This window comes from Arachis stenosperma, chromosome 9 (assembly GCF_014773155.1).
Source record: "Arachis stenosperma cultivar V10309 chromosome 9, arast.V10309.gnm1.PFL2, whole genome shotgun sequence".
Classification (NCBI taxonomy): Eukaryota; Viridiplantae; Streptophyta; class Magnoliopsida; order Fabales; family Fabaceae; genus Arachis; species Arachis stenosperma.
Window position 1 is genome coordinate 25,551,696 of NC_080385.1, and position 15,551 is coordinate 25,567,246.

General features: G+C 40.4%; 1 non-coding gene across 1 annotated transcript; it reads left to right on the forward strand.

Annotated features, from left to right (window-relative positions):
• Positions 1 to 7,646: 7,646 nt before the first annotated feature.
• Positions 7,647 to 7,754, forward strand: LOC130953945 (small nucleolar RNA R71). Its single transcript, XR_009076104.1, has one exon. It is a non-coding gene; the product is annotated as a small nucleolar RNA R71 (small nucleolar RNA).
• The last annotated feature ends 7,797 nt before the right edge of the window (positions 7,755 to 15,551 follow it).

A 15,551-nucleotide genomic window follows, 5' to 3' on the forward strand; every position in this document is an offset into this window, starting at 1 on the left:
AACAAGAGTATTGCCACCACATCAAAATAATTAAACTGTTATAAAATTCAGAATTCATGCAATTCTTTTCCTTTTTCAATTAAGAACGATTTATTTAAGAAAGGTGATGGATTCATAGGACATTCATAACTTTAAGGCATAGACACTAAGACATTAATGATCATAAGACACAAACATGGATAAACATAAGCACTAAAATTCGAAAAACAGAAGAATAAAGAACAAGAAAATCAAGGAACGGGTCCACCTTAGTGATGGCGGCTCTTCCTTCCTCTTGAAGGTCCTATGGAGTGCTTGAGCTCCTCAATGTCTCTTCCTTGTCTTTGTTGCTCCTCCCTCATGATTCTTTGGTCTTCTCTAATTTCATGAAGGATGATGGAGTGTTCTTGATGCTCCATCCTTAGTTGTCCCATGTTGGAACTCAATTCTCCTAGGGAGGTGTTTAGTTGCTCCCAATAGTTTTGTGGAGGAAAGTGCATCCCTTGAGGCATCTCAGGGATCTCATGATGAGAGGGGTCTCTTGTGTGTTCCATCCTTTTCTTGGTGATGGGCTTGTCCTCATCAATGGGGGTGTCTCCCTCTATGTCAACTCCAACTGAATAACAGAGGTGACAAATGAGGTGAGGAAAGGCTAACCTTGCTAAGGTAGAGGACTTATCCGCCACCTTGTAGAGTTCTTGGGCTATGACCTCATGAACTTCCACTTCTTCTCCAATCATGATGCTATGGATCATGATAGCCCGGTCTATGGTAACTTCGGACCGGTTGCTAGTGGGAATGATTGAGCGTTGTATGAACTCTAACCATCCTCTAGCCACGGGCTTGAGGTCATGCCTTCTCAATTGAACCGGCTTTCCTCTTGAATCTTGCTTCCATTGTGCGCCCTCTTCACATATGATTGTGAGGACTTGGTCCAACCTTTGATCAAAGTTGACCCTTCTTGTATAAGGATGCTCATCTCCTTGCATCATAGGCAAGTTGAACGCCACCCTCACACTCTCCGGACTAAAATCCAAGTATTTCCCCCGAACCATAGTGAGATAATTCTTTGGATTCGGGTTCACACTTTGGTCATGGTTCTTGGTGATCCATGCATTGGCATAGAACTCTTGAACCATCAAGATTCTGACTTGTTGAATGGGGTTGGTAAGAACTTCCCAACCTCTTCTTCGGATCTCATGTCGGATCTCCGGGTATTCACCCTTTTTGATTGAAAAGGGGACCTCGGGGATCACCTTCTTCAAGGCCACAACTTCATAGAAGTGGACTTGATGCACCCTTGAGAGGAATCTATCCATCTCCCATGACTCGGAGGTGGAAGCTTTTGCCTTCCCTTTCCTCTTTCTAGAGGTTTCTCCGGCCTTGGATGCCATAATGGTTATGGAAAAACGAAAAAGCAACGCTTTTACCACACCAAACTTAAAATGTTTGCTCGTCCTCGAGCAAAAGAAGAAAGAAGAGAGTAGAAGAAGAAGAAATGAAGAAGAGGGAGATGGTGGTGTGTTCGGCCAAAGAGGGGGAGAAGTGGTGTTTAGGTTGTGTGAAAATGAAGGGTTGAAGAAGGGTATATATAGGAGAGAGGAGGGGTAGTGGTTCGGCCATTATGGGTGGGTTTGGGAGGGAAAGTGGTTTGAATTTGAAGGGTGAGGTTGGTGGGGATTTATGAAGGATGGATGTGAGTGGTGAAGAGAAAGATGGGATGTGATAGGGGAAGGGTTTTTGGGGAAGAGGTGTTGAGGTGATTGGTGAATGGGAGAAGAAGAGAGAGAGTGATGGTGGGGTGGGTGGGGGTCCTGTGGGGTCCACAGATCCTGTGGTGTCAAGGAAAAGTCATCCCTGCACCAAATGGCATCAAAATTCACGTTTTGAGCCATTTCTGGCGTTAAACGCCGGGCTGGTGCCCATTCCTGGCGTTTAACGCCAGGTTCTAGCCCTTTTCTGGCGTTTAACGCCAGTCTGGTGCCCCTTTCTGGCGTTAAACGCCCAGAATGGTGCCAGACTGGGCGTTAAACGCCCAACTGCTAGGCTTACTGGCGTTTAAACGCCAGCAGCATCTTCCTCCAGGGTGTGCTGTTTTTCTTCCTGTTTTTCATTATGTTTTTGCTTTTTTCATTGTTTTTGTGACTTCTTATGATCATCAACCTACAAAAAAGATAAAATAACAAAAGAGAATAGTTAACTATAAAACATTGGGTTGCCTCCCAACAAGCGCTTCTTTAATGTCATTAGCTTGACAGAGGACTCTCATGGAGCCTCAGAAATACTCAGAACCGTGTTGGAACCTCCCAACACCAAACTTAGAGTTTGAATGTGGGGGTTCAACACCAAACTTAGAGTTTGGTTGTGGCCTCCCAACACCAAACTTAGAGTTTGACTGTGGGGGCTCTGCTTGGCTCTGTTTTGAGAGAAGCTTGGTGCGCGAAATTGTGATCACTACAACTTCACACAACTAACCAGCAAGTGCACTGGGTCGTCCAAGTAATACCTTACGTGAGTAAGGGTCGATCCCACGGAGATTGTTGGTATGAAGCAAGCTATGGTCACCTTGTAAATCTCAGTCAGGCAGACTCAAATGGGTGTAGGTAATAAACGAAAATAATAGAATATAAAGATAGTGATACTTATGTATATCATTGGTGTAAGAGCTTCAGACAAGTGTATGAAGATGCCTTCCCTTCCGTCTCTCTGCTTTTCTACTGTCTTCATCTAATCCTTCTTACTCCTTTCCATGGCAAGCTCGTGTAGGGTTTCACTGTTGTCAGCAGCTACCTCCCATCCGCGCAGTGAAAGCTAATGCACGCACTCTGTCACAGTACTGCCAATCACCGGTTTGGTTCCCTCCCCTACCGGAATAGAATCACTCTTTTGCGTCTGTCACTAACGCCCAGTAGGTTACAGGTTTGAAGCACGTCACAGTCATTCAGTCATTGAATCCTACTCAGAATACCACAGACAAGGTTTAGACCTTCCGGATTCTCTTGAATGCCGCCATCAAGTCCTGCCTATACCACGAAGATTCCGATTAAAGAATCCAAGAGATATTCACTAAGCCTCAGATGCGTGTAGAACAAGAGTGGTTGTCAGTCACTTTGTTCATGGGTGAGAATGGTGATGGGCGTCAATCATCACCTTCATCAAGTTGAAGAACAAGTGATATCTTGGACAAAGAACAAGCGGAATTGAATAGAAGAACAATAGTAATTGCATTAATACTCGAGGTACAGCAGAGCTCCACACCTTAATCTATGGTGTGTAGAGGCTCCACCGTTGAAAATACATAAGCATAAGGTCTAGGCATGGCCGAATGGCCAGCCTCCCAATGATCTAAGAACTAGATGTCCAAAGATGAAAATACAATAGTAAAAGGTTCTATATATAGAAAACTAGTAGCCTAAGGTGTACAAAGGTGAGTAAATGACATAAAAATCCACTTCCGGGCCCACTTGGTGTGTGCTTGGGCTGAGCAATGAAGTAATTTTCGTGTAGAGACTCTTCTTGGCGTTTAACTCCCATTTTGGTGCCAGTTTGGGCGTTTAACTCCCATTTAGGTGCCAGTTCCGGCGTTTAACGCTGGAATTTCTTGAGGTGACTTTGAACGCCGGTTTGGGCCATCAAATCTTGGGCAAAGTATGGACTATTATATATTGCTGGAAAGCCCAGGATGTCTACTTTCCAACGCCGTTGAGAGCGCGCCAATTGGGCTTCTGTAGCTCCAGAAAATCCACTTCGAGTGCAGGGAGGTCAGAATCCAACAGCATCTGCAGTCCTTTTGAGTCTCTGGATCAGATTTTTGCTCAGATCCCTCAATTTCAGCCAGAAAATACCTGAAATCACAGAAAAACACACAAACTCATAGTAAAGTCCAGAAAAGTAAATTTTAACTAAAAACTAATAAAAATATAATAAAAACTCAACTAAAACTACCAAAAACATACTAAAAACAATGCCAAAAAGCGTATAAATTATCCGCTCATCACAACACCAAACTTAAATTGTTGCTTGTCCCCAAGCAACTGAAAATCAAATAAGATAAAAAGAAGAGAATATACTATAGACTCCAAATTATCAATGAAACTAAGCTCCAAATTAGATGAGCGGGACTAGTAGCTTTTTACCTCCGAACAGTTTTGGCATCTCACTTTATCCTTTGAAATTCAGAATGATTGGCTTCTTTAGGAACTCCGAATCCAGATAGTGTTATTGATTCTCCTAGTTAAGTATGATGATTCTTGAACACAGCTACTTATTGAGTCTTGGCCGTGGCCCAAAGCACTCTGTCTTCCAGTATTACCACCGGATACATACATGCCACAGACACATAATTGGGTGAACCTTTTCAGATTGTGACTCAGCTTTGCTAAAGTCCCCAATTAGAGGTGTCCAGGGTTCTTAAGCACACTCTTATTGCCTTGGATCACAACTTTATTTCTTTCTTTTTCTTTTTTTTCTCTTTCTCCCTTTTTTTCGTTTTTCTCCTTCTTTTTTTTTTTGTATTCACTGCTTTTTCTTGCTTCAAGAATCATTTTTATGATTTTTCAGATCCTCAGTAACATGTCTCCTTTTTCATCATTCTTTTAAGAGCCAACAATTTTAACATTCATGAACCACAAATTCAAAAGACATATGCACTGTTTAAGCATACATTCAGAAAACAACAAGTATTGTCACCACATCAAACTAATTAAGCTAGTTTTAAAGATGAATTTGAAATCCTGTACTTCTTGTTCTTTTGTGATAAAAACAGTTTTCATTTAAGAAAGGTGATGGATTCATATTCATAGCTTTAAGGCATAGACACTAAGACACTAATGATCATAAGACACAAACATGGATAAACATAAAGCACTAAAATTCGAAAAACAGAAAAAATAAAGAACAAGGAGATTAAAGAACGGGTCCACCTTAGTGATGGCGGCTCTTTCTTTGAAGATCCTATGGAGTGCTTGAGCTCCTCAATGTCTTTTCCTTGTCTTTGTTGCTCCTCTCTCATGATCCTTTGATCTTCTCTAATTTCATGGAGGAGGATGGCATGTTCTTGGTGCTCCACCCTTAGTTGTCCCATGTTGGAACTTAATTCTCCTAGGGAGGTGTTCAGTTGCTCCCAATAGTCTTGTGGAGGAAAGTGCATCCCTTGAGATATCTCAGGGATCTCATGATGAGAGGGGTCTCTTGTTTGCTCCATCTTCTTCTTAGTGATGGGCTTGAGGTCATGCCTTCTCAGTTGAACCGGCTTTGGATGCCATAAATGGTTATGGAAAAACAAAGAGCAATGCTTTTACCACACCAAACTTAAAAGGTTTGCTCGTCCTCGAGCAGAAGAAGAAAGAAGAGAGTAGAAGAAGAAGAAATGGAGGAGAGATGGCTTTGTGGTTAGGCCAAAGAGGGGAAGAAGTGGTGTTTTATGAAGGATGGATGTGAGTGGTGAAGAGAAAGAGATGTTGAGGTGATTGGTGAATGGGTGAAGAAGAAGAGAGAGTGGTGGGTTTGTTTGGGGATCCTGTGGGGTCCACAGATCCTTAGGTGTCAAGGAAAAGTCATCCCTGCACCAAAAGGCCTTCAAAAACACGTTTTGGGCCAATTCTGGCGTTAAACGCCGGGCTGGTGCCCATTTCTGGCGTTTAACGCCAGGTTCTAGCCCTTTCCTGGCGTTTAACGCCAGTCTGGTGCCCCTTTCTGGTGTTAAACGCCCAGAATGGTGCCAGACTGGGCGTTAAACGCCCAACTGCTAGCCTCACTGGCGTTTAAACGCCAGTGAGTTCTTCCTCCAGGGTGTGCTGTTTTTCTTCCTGTTTTTCATTCTGTTTTTGCTTTTTTCATTGTTTTTGTGACTTCTTATGATCATCAACCTACAAAAAAGATAAAATAACAAAAGAAATAGATAAAATATAATCATTGGGTTGCCTCCCAACAAGCGCTTCTTTAATGTCATTAGCTTGACAGAGGACTCTCATGGAGCCTCAGAAATGCTCAGAACCGTGTTGGAACCTCCCAACACCAAACTTAGTGTTTGAATGTGGGGGTTCAACACCAAACTTAGAGTTTGGTTGTGGCCTCCCAACACCAAACTTAGAGTTTGACTGTGGGGGCTCTGCTTGGCTCTGTTTTGAGAGAAGCTCTTCATGCTTCTTCTCCAAGATGATAGAGGGATGTCCTTGGGCCTTAAACACCAAGGATTCTCCATTCACTTGAATGATCAACTCTCCTCTATCAACATCAATCACAGCCTTTGCTGTGGCTAGGAAGGGTCTGCCAAGGATGATGGATTCATCCATGCACTTCCCAGTCTCTAGGACTATGAAGTCAGTAGGGATGTAATGGTCTTCAATCTTCACCAAAACATTCTCTACAAGTCCATGAGCTTGTTTTCTTGAATTGTCTGCCATCTCTAATGAGATTCTTGTAGCTTGCACCTCAAAGATCCCTAATTTCTCCATTACAGAGAGGGGCATGAGGTTTACACTTGACCCTAAGTCACACAAGGCCTTCTTGAAGGTCATGGTGCCTATGGTACAAGGTATAGAAAACTTCCCAGGATCCTGCCTCTTTTGAGGTAGTTTCTGCCTAGACAAGTCATCCAGTTCTTTGGTGAGCAAAGGTGGTTCATCCTCCCAAGTCTCATTTCCAAATAACTTGTCATTCAGTTTCATGATTGCTCCAAGGTATTTAGCAACTTGCTCTTCAGTGACATACTCATCCTCTTCAGAGGACGAATACTCATCTGAGCTCATGAATGGCAGAAGTAAGTCCAATGGAATCTCTATGGTCTCATTTTGAGCCTCCGATTCCCATTGTTCCTCATTGAGGAACTCAGAGGAGGTTGGTACACGCCCACTGAGGTCTTCCTCAGTGGCGTCCTCCTCCTCTCTTTCCTCTCCATATTCGGCCATGTCTATGGCTTTGCACTCTCCTTTTGGATTTTCTTCTGTATTACTTGGGAGAGTACTAGGAGGGAGTTCAGTAATTTTCTTGCTCAGCTGTCCCACTTGTCCTTCCAAATTTCTGATGGAGGACCTTGTTTCATTCATGAAACTTTGAGTGGTCTTTATTAGATCAGAGACTATTGTTGCTAAGTCAGAATTATTCTGCTTAGAACTCTCTGTCTGTTGCTGAGAAGATGATGGAAAAGGCTTGCCATTGCTAAACCTGTTTCTTCCACCATTATTGTTATTGAAACCTTGTTGAGGTCTCTCTTGATTCTTCCATGAGAAATTGGGGTGATTTCTCCATGAAGAATTATAGGTGTTTCCATAGGGTTCTCCTAGGTAATTCACCTCTTCCATTGAAGGGTTCTCAGGATCATAGGCTTCTTCCTCAGATGAAGCTTCCTTAGTACTGCCAGGTGCATTTTGCATTCCAGACAGACTTTGAGAAATTAAATTGACTTGTTGAGTCAATATCTTGTTCTGAGCCAATATGGCATTCAGAGTGTCAATCTCAAGAACTCCTTTCTTCTGACTAGTCCCATTGTTCACAGGATTTCTTTCAGAAGTGTACATGAATTGGTTATTTGCAACCATTTCAATCAATTCTTGAGCTTCTGCAGGCGTCTTCTTCAGATGAAGAGATCCTCCAGCAGAGCTATCCAAGGACATCTTGGATAGTTCAGAGAGACCATCATAGAAAATACCTATGATGCTCCATTCAGAAAGCATGTCTGAGGGACATTTTCTGATTAATTGTTTGTATCTTTCCCAAGCTTCATAGAGGGATTCACCATCCTTCTGTCTGAAGGTTTGGACTTCCACTCTAAGCTTACTCAATTTTTGAGATGGAAAGAACTTTGCCAAGAAGGCATTGACTAGCTTTTCCCAAGAGTCCAGGCTTTCTTTAGGTTGAGAATCCAACCATATTCTAGCTCTGTCCCTTACAGCAAAAGGGAATAGCATCAGTCTATAGACCTCAGGGTCAACCCCATTAGTCTTGACTGTGTCACAGATTTGCAAGAACTCAGCTAAAAACTGATGAGGATCTTCCATTGGAAGTCCATGGAACTTGCAATTCTGTTGCATTAGAGAAACTAATTAAGGCTTAAGCTCAAAGTTGTTTGCTCTAATGGCAGGGATAGGGATGCTTCTCCCATAGAAATTGGGAGTAGGTGCAGTGAAGTCACCCAGCACCTTCCTTGCATTGTTGGCATTGTTGTTGTTTTCGGCTGCCATGTGTTCTTCTTCTTTGAAGAATTCGGCCAGGTCCTCTAAAGAGAGTTGTGCCTTGGCTTCTCTTAGTTTTCGCTTCAAGGTCCTTTCAGGTTCAGGGTCAGCTTCAACAAGAATGCCTTTGTCTTTGTTCCTGCTCATATGAAAGAGAAGAGAACAAGAAAATGTGGAATCCTCTATGTCACAGTATAGAGATTCCTTTAAGTGTCAGAGGAAAAGAAGGGTAGAAGACAGAAGTAGAAAATTCGAACTTATCAAAGAAGATGGAGTTCGAATTTTGCATTAAGGAATAGTGTTAGTCCATAAATGGAAGGATGTGAGAAGAAGGGAAGTAATTTTCGAAAATTAAGTAAAAAATTTTGAAAACATTTTGAAAAACACTAATTGATTTTCGAAAACAAAAGTGGGAAAGAAGTAAAGTGATTTTTGAAAAAGATTTTGAAATTAGAAATTAAAAAGATTTGATTGAAAACTATTTTGAAAAAGATGTGGTTAAGAAGATATGATTGGTTTTAAAAAGATGTGATTGAGAAGATATGATTTGAAAACAATTTTAAAAAGATATGATTTGAAAAATTAATGACTTGCCTAACAAGAAAAGATATGATTCAAACATAAAACCTTTCTCAACAGAAAAGGCAAAAAATGTTCAATCAAATCATTAATTGTTAGTAAGTATCTTTGAAAAAGGAAAGAAATTAATTTTGAAAGCCTTTGATTGAAAGGATATGATTTGAAAAAGATTTGATTTTGAAAAACTTTGAAAACTTGAAAAAAATTGATTTTGAAAACAAAATCTTCCCCCTAGTGCCATCCTGGCGTTAAACGCCCAGAATGTGCACATTCTGGCGTTTAACGCCCAAACCTATACCTTTTTGGGCGTTAAACGCCCAACCAGGCACCCTGGCTGGCGTTTAAACGCCAGTCTGTCTTCTTCACTGGGCATTTTTGAATGCCCAGCTTTTTCTGTGTGATTCCTCTGCAGTATGTTCTGAATCTTCAATTCTCTGTATTATTGACTTGAAAAGACACAAATTAAAAATATTTTTGGATTTTTAATAATAAGGAAAAATTAAAATGCAACTAAAATCAAATAACAATGCATGCAAGACACCAAACTTAGCAGTTTATACATATGGGAAACAACAAAACACTCAAGTCAATAGAATTCAAAGATCAAAACAAGAAAATCATCAAGAACAACTTGAAGATTAATGAAGACACATGCATGAATGCAGTAAGAGCAGAAACATGCAATTGACACTAAACTTAAGATGAGACTCCAGACTCAAACAAGAAATATTTTTGGATTTTATGCTTTTGTAATTTTTTTTTTGTTATTTTTCGAAAATTAGGTGAAAAGGAAAATAAAGGTATCAAAATTCTTAATGAGAATTCCAGGAATCATGCAATGTTAGTCTAAAGCTTTAGTCTAAAGGAATTAGACATAGCTAGCTAAGCTTCAGCAAGACATTGCATTCAAGAGCTAAAGAGAGTTGTGCCTTGGCTTCTCTTAGCTTTCGCTTCAAGGTTCTCTCAGGTTCAGGGTCAGCTTCAACAAGAATGCCTTTGTCTTTGTTCCTGCTCATAAGAAAGAGAAGAGAAAAAGAAAAATGTGGAATCCTCTATGTCACAGTATAGAGATTCCTTGAAGTGTCAGAGGAAAAGAAAAATAGAAGAAAGAAGGTAGAAAAATTCGAACTTGATTAGATAGAGTTCGAATTGTGCATTAAGAAGGAGTAATACTCCATAAATAGAAGGATGTGGGAGGAGAGGAAGAAGATTTTCGAAAATTCAATTAAAAAGATTTTGAAAACATTTTGAAAAACACTTAATTGATTTTCGAAAATAAAAGTAAGAAAGAAATCAAGTGATTTTTGAAAAAGGATTTGAAATTAGAAATCAAAAAGATTTGATTGAAAATTATTTTGAAAAAGATGAGGTTAAGAAGATATGATTAGTTTTAAAAAATGTGATTGAGAAGATATGATTTGAAAACAATTTTAAAAGATATGTTTTGAAAATAATTGTAAAAGATTTGATTTTGAAAATTAGTGACTTGCCTAACAAGAAAAGATATGATTCAAACATTAAACCTTTCTCAACAGAAAAGGTAACAAATTTGAGATGTTCAATCAAATCATTAATTGTTAGGAAGTATCTTTGAAAAAGGAAAGAAATTGATTTTGAAAACATTTGATTGAAAAGATATGATTTGAAAAAGATTTGATTTTGAAAACTTGAAAAAAATTGATTTTGAAAAAAAAATCTTCCCCCTAGCACCATCCTGGCGTTAAACGCCCAGAATGGTATACATTCTGGCGTTTAACGCCCAAAATGCTACCTCTTTGGGCGTTAAACGCCCAACCAGGTACTCTGGCTGGCGTTTAAACGCCAGTCTGTCTTCTTCACTGGGCATTTTTGAATGCTCAACTTTTTCTGTATAATTCCTCTGCAGTATGTTCTGAATCTTCAATTCTTTGTATCATTGACTTGAAAAGACACAAATAAAATATTTTTGGATTTTTTTAATAATCAAAATGCAACAAGAATCAAATAACAATGTATGCAAGACACCAAACTTAGCAGTTTGTGTACTACTGACACTAACAAAATGAAAATGCTCATGAGACACACAAGATACTCAAGTCAATAGAATTCAAAGATCAGAGCAAGTAAATCATCAAGAACATCTTGAAGATCACTAAGACATATGAATGCATGCAATTGACACCAAACTTAAGATGAGACTAGTGTCTCAACAAGAAACATAACATATTTTTGGCTTTTATGAAATTTTTTGAATTTTTTTGTGTTTTTCGAAAATTAAGTGGAAAAAGATATCAAAATTCTTAATGAGAATTCCAGGAATCAGTGCAATGCTAGTCTAAGACTCCGGTCCAGGAATTAGACATGGCTTCACAGCCAGCCAAGCTTTCAAAGAAAGCTTCGGTCCAAAACACTAGACATGACCAAAGGTCAGCCAAGCCTTAGCAGATCACTGCTCCAAAAGCAAAATTGATGAAAATCAACAAGCTCTTGTGGTGATAAGTTGAAACCTCGGTCCAATCAGATTAGACATGGCTTCTCAGCCAGCCAGATTTCAACAAATCATCATGAAACTCTAGAATTCATCTTCAAGAATTTCGAAAAAAAATAAATACCTAATCTAAGCAACAAGATGAACCGTCAGTTGTCCAAACTGAACAATCTCAGGCATTGTTACCAAAAGCTTGCTCAAAACTTGAACAATCCCCGGCAACGGCGCCAAAAACTTGGTGCGCGAAATTGTGATCACTACAACTTCACACAACTAACCAGCAAGTTCACTGGGTCGTCCAAGTAATACCTTACGTGAGTAAGGGTCGATCCCACGGAGATTGTTGCTATTGAAGCAAGCTATGGTCATCTTGTAAATCTTAGTCAGGCAAACTCAAATGTATATGATGATGAACGAAAATAACATAAAAGATAAAGATAGTGATACTTATGTAACTCATTGGTAGGAACTTCAGATAAGCGCATGAAGATGCCTTCCCTTCCGTCTCTCTGCTTTCCTACTGCCTTCATCCAATCCTTCTTACTCCTTTCCATGGCAAGCTTGTGTAGGATTTTACCATTGTCAGTGGCTACCTCCCATCCTCTCATTGAAAGCGATTGCATATGCTCTGGTCACAGCATAGCGGAATTCATCTGTCGGTTCTCAATCAGGCCGGAATAGAATCCAGTGATTCTTTTGCGTCTGTCACTAACGCCCCGCCATCAGGAGTTTGAAGCACGTCACAGTCATCCAGTCATTGAATCCTACTCAGAATACCACAGACAAGGTTAGACCTTCCGGATTCTCTTGAATGCTGCCATCAGTTCTCGCCTATACCACGAAGACTCTGATCTCACGGAATGGTTGGCTCGTTTGTCAGGCGAGCACTCGGTTGTCAGGCGATCAACCATGCATCGTGCAATCAGGAATCCAAGAGATATTCACTAAGCCTCAGATGCTTGTAGAACAAGAGTGGTTGTCAGTCACTTTGTTCATGAGTGAGAATGGTGATGGGCGTCAATCATCACCTTCATCATGTTGAAGAACAAGTGATATCTTGGACAAAGAACAAGCGGAATTGAATAGAAGAACAATAGTAATTGCATTAATACTCGAGGTACAGCAGAGCTCCACACCTTAATCTATGGTGTGTAGAAACTCCACCGTTGAAAATACATAAGCATAAGGTCTAGGCATGGCCGAATGGCCAGCCTCCCAATGATCTAAGATAGCATAAAACTCAAAGATAGCTACCAAGATGATGTCAAATACAATAGTACAAGGTCCTACTTATAGAAAACTAGTAGCCTAAGGTGTACAAAGATGAGTAAATGACATAAAAATCCACTTCCGGGCCCACTTGGTGTGTGCTTGGGCTGAGCAATGAAGCATTTTCGTGTAGAGACTCTCCTTGGAGTTAAACGCCAGCTTTTATGCCAGTTTGGGCGTTTAACTCCCATTTAGGTGCCAGTTCCGGCGTTTAACGCTGGAATTTCTGAGGGTGACTTTGAACGCCGGTTTGGGCCATCAAATCTTAGGCAAAGTATGGACTATCATATATTTCTGGAAAGCCCAGGATGTCTACTTTCCAACGCCGTTGAGAGCGCGCCAATTGGGCTTCTGTAGCTCCAGAAAATCCACTTCGAGTGCAGGGAGGTCAGAATCCAACAGCATCTGCAGTCCTTTTTGGTCTCTGAATCAGATTTTTGCTCAGGTCCCTCAATTTCAGCCAGAAAATACCTGAAATCACAGAAAAACACACAAACTCATAGTAAAGTCCAGAAAAGTGAATTTTAACTAAAAACTAATAAAAATATACTAAAAACTAACTAGATCATACCAAAAACATACTAAAAACAATGCCAAAAAGTGTACAAATTATCCGCTCATCAGGAACCTATTTCAAAGAAACATAAGACTTTGGAAGCCAGTGCCTCTAATGTTGGGGAGGCTGTCTTTGATGGTCTTAAGTTCACTAGGAAGCACATCCTTCTCTATAGCCGAATTGCTATGGATGATGCTGCTATCCAGAATCATCTCCAGATTTTAATACGAGGAGAAATCTGGACTGCTAGGATCTGCACCTCCCTTTTTGATATTTTTGACAAAACTCCATTGAGAACTACTCAAAAGTCTTTGGAGGATCTCCAAGGGAGGATTGTCATGTATCAAGAGGATGAGAAAAGGCTGCAGGAGGAGAATGATAATCTGAAGGAGGATCATGCCGAGTCTCGAGAGAGGGAGAAGAAGTTGATGGGCCAATGTGCCATGGATGAGGGTTTAAAGGAGAAAGCCGAATAGAATTAGGTTCTCCTTTTTTCAGATAAAATAGAATTAAAAGAGGAACTGGACAAGCTCAGGGAGGGATACCAGGAGCTGGAGGAGTCCGTGGCTAAGGGTACTAAAGTGATGTTTGAGGTGCTGAAGGAGCAAGTTCGGGTTTTGGCCCCCGACATGGATCTATCGCCTTTGCACCTTGACAAAGTCGTTATTGATGGTGCCATAGTATCTCCTCCTCGCCCTGCTACGGATTCCAAGTTGAAGACGGCGGGGCAGCGTATAGTTGAATCCCTTCCTCGTGAGGTTGATATGCCGTCTTCTTTATCTGTTCCCGAGGTGATTCCCACTCCTGATGCTGAAGAGATTCCTCTGACCCATCCGACTTCTGTGGACAAAGTTTCGACCTCCCTTCCTGGTGATGATTCGAACCCCCTCCTTGGTCCTAAGTGATAAAAGCTATTAAGGCCCAACTTGTGGGTCCTTTTCTAAAATAATTTATTCGTTTTTATATTTTGATGGTTCTTGACATTTGGTCCTTTTTATAGGGACTTTAAACAATGACTGTTAATTTTGGTCCTTTTTGGATAGGACTTTTAACAAAGTAGTTTGTTATGTCTATGATGTTGTTTCTTTGCCACCTGAGGAAATTTTGGTTTTGAAAGCTTTTTGTGGGAAGTCCCAACTATTTTGGGTTTCCAAAACTTTTTTGAGAGAGCTTTTCGTCAAATGGATTTTCTATTATCTGAGTTAGATAATTTTGTCTTGGTAAGGTTTTTATGAAAGAACCTTTATCCTTGGTCCCTCTACGGGACTTTCGTATCTCTTTGCTTTCCATTAATGTAATCCTATATGTTCAACTTTGCTTTACTTATTGAATCAAAACTTAGGTTTTTTTGCGATGTATTTCATTTTGCTCGAGCTTTCTGACTTGTAAGTTGTTAGCTATATCATGTTCGAGCTTGTCACAATCGGCCTTTATAACCTCTTTACAGTGACTTGTACCTCGTCGCTTCATCTCGCCGACCATGTAGGTCGGTCAATAGATTTTTACGCTTCTTCGAGCTTAAGTCAATGTGTATCGTAGTAATAGTAAATGGAAACTTTAGAGAAAAAATAAAGAGATAAAAAAGAGATATTATTACTAATGAAATGTGGTTTAATAAGTGTGATTTTGCTACTAAGGGAACGGATTTTCTTCTCCTAGCCCTCACTATGATGCCTTGTTAAAACTCCCTCCAGGAAAAACCCCTTTTCTGGGAAAAAACCATGAAGTCGGGAAAAAGAGTACATCAGGGAGCGAGGTTCGCTTCTAGCTGTAATATCTCTTCATATTGCAAGCATGCCATGACCTTGGAAGCTCGGGTCCCCTTAGATTGGACACTTTATAATATCATTTTTCTAAGACTTTAGTTATCTTATAGGGTCCCTTACAGTTTGCGGAGAATTCCCATCGCCCAACTTGTTTACACCAATATCATTTTGGATCAGGACCAAGTCGTCTAGGGGGTGAAAATTCTTCGAATGACCTTTTTATTGTATATATTCATCATCCTTTTCTTCAGCGCTGCTTCTCTTATCTGGGCTTGTTCTTGGACTTCCGGGAGTAACTCAAGTTCTTCTTTGTGAGCTTGAACGTTACTGACCTCATTGTAAAATCTCACCCTAGGACTTTGCTCGTGGACTTCAATAGGGATCATGGCTTCTATGCCGTAAGTAAGTTGAAAGGGTGTTTCTTTGGTAGTAGAATGAGGTGTAGTTCGGTAAGCCCACAATAGTTGAGGAAGCTCTTCGGCCCAATCTCCCTTTGCTTCTAGAAGTCTTTTCTTAAGCCCTACCAGTATAACTTTGTTGGCTGCCTCGGCTTGTCCATTTGCCTGGGGATGCTCGACCGAGGTGAATTAATATTTTATCTTCATACTGGCCACCAGGTTTCTAAATGTAAAGTCGGTAAACTGAGTACCATTATCCATAGTGACGGAGTGGGGGACTCCAAACCTAGTAATGATATTCTTATAAAGAAACTTCCAACTTCTCTATGCCGTAATGGTGGCTAGAGGCTTTGCTTCAATCTATTT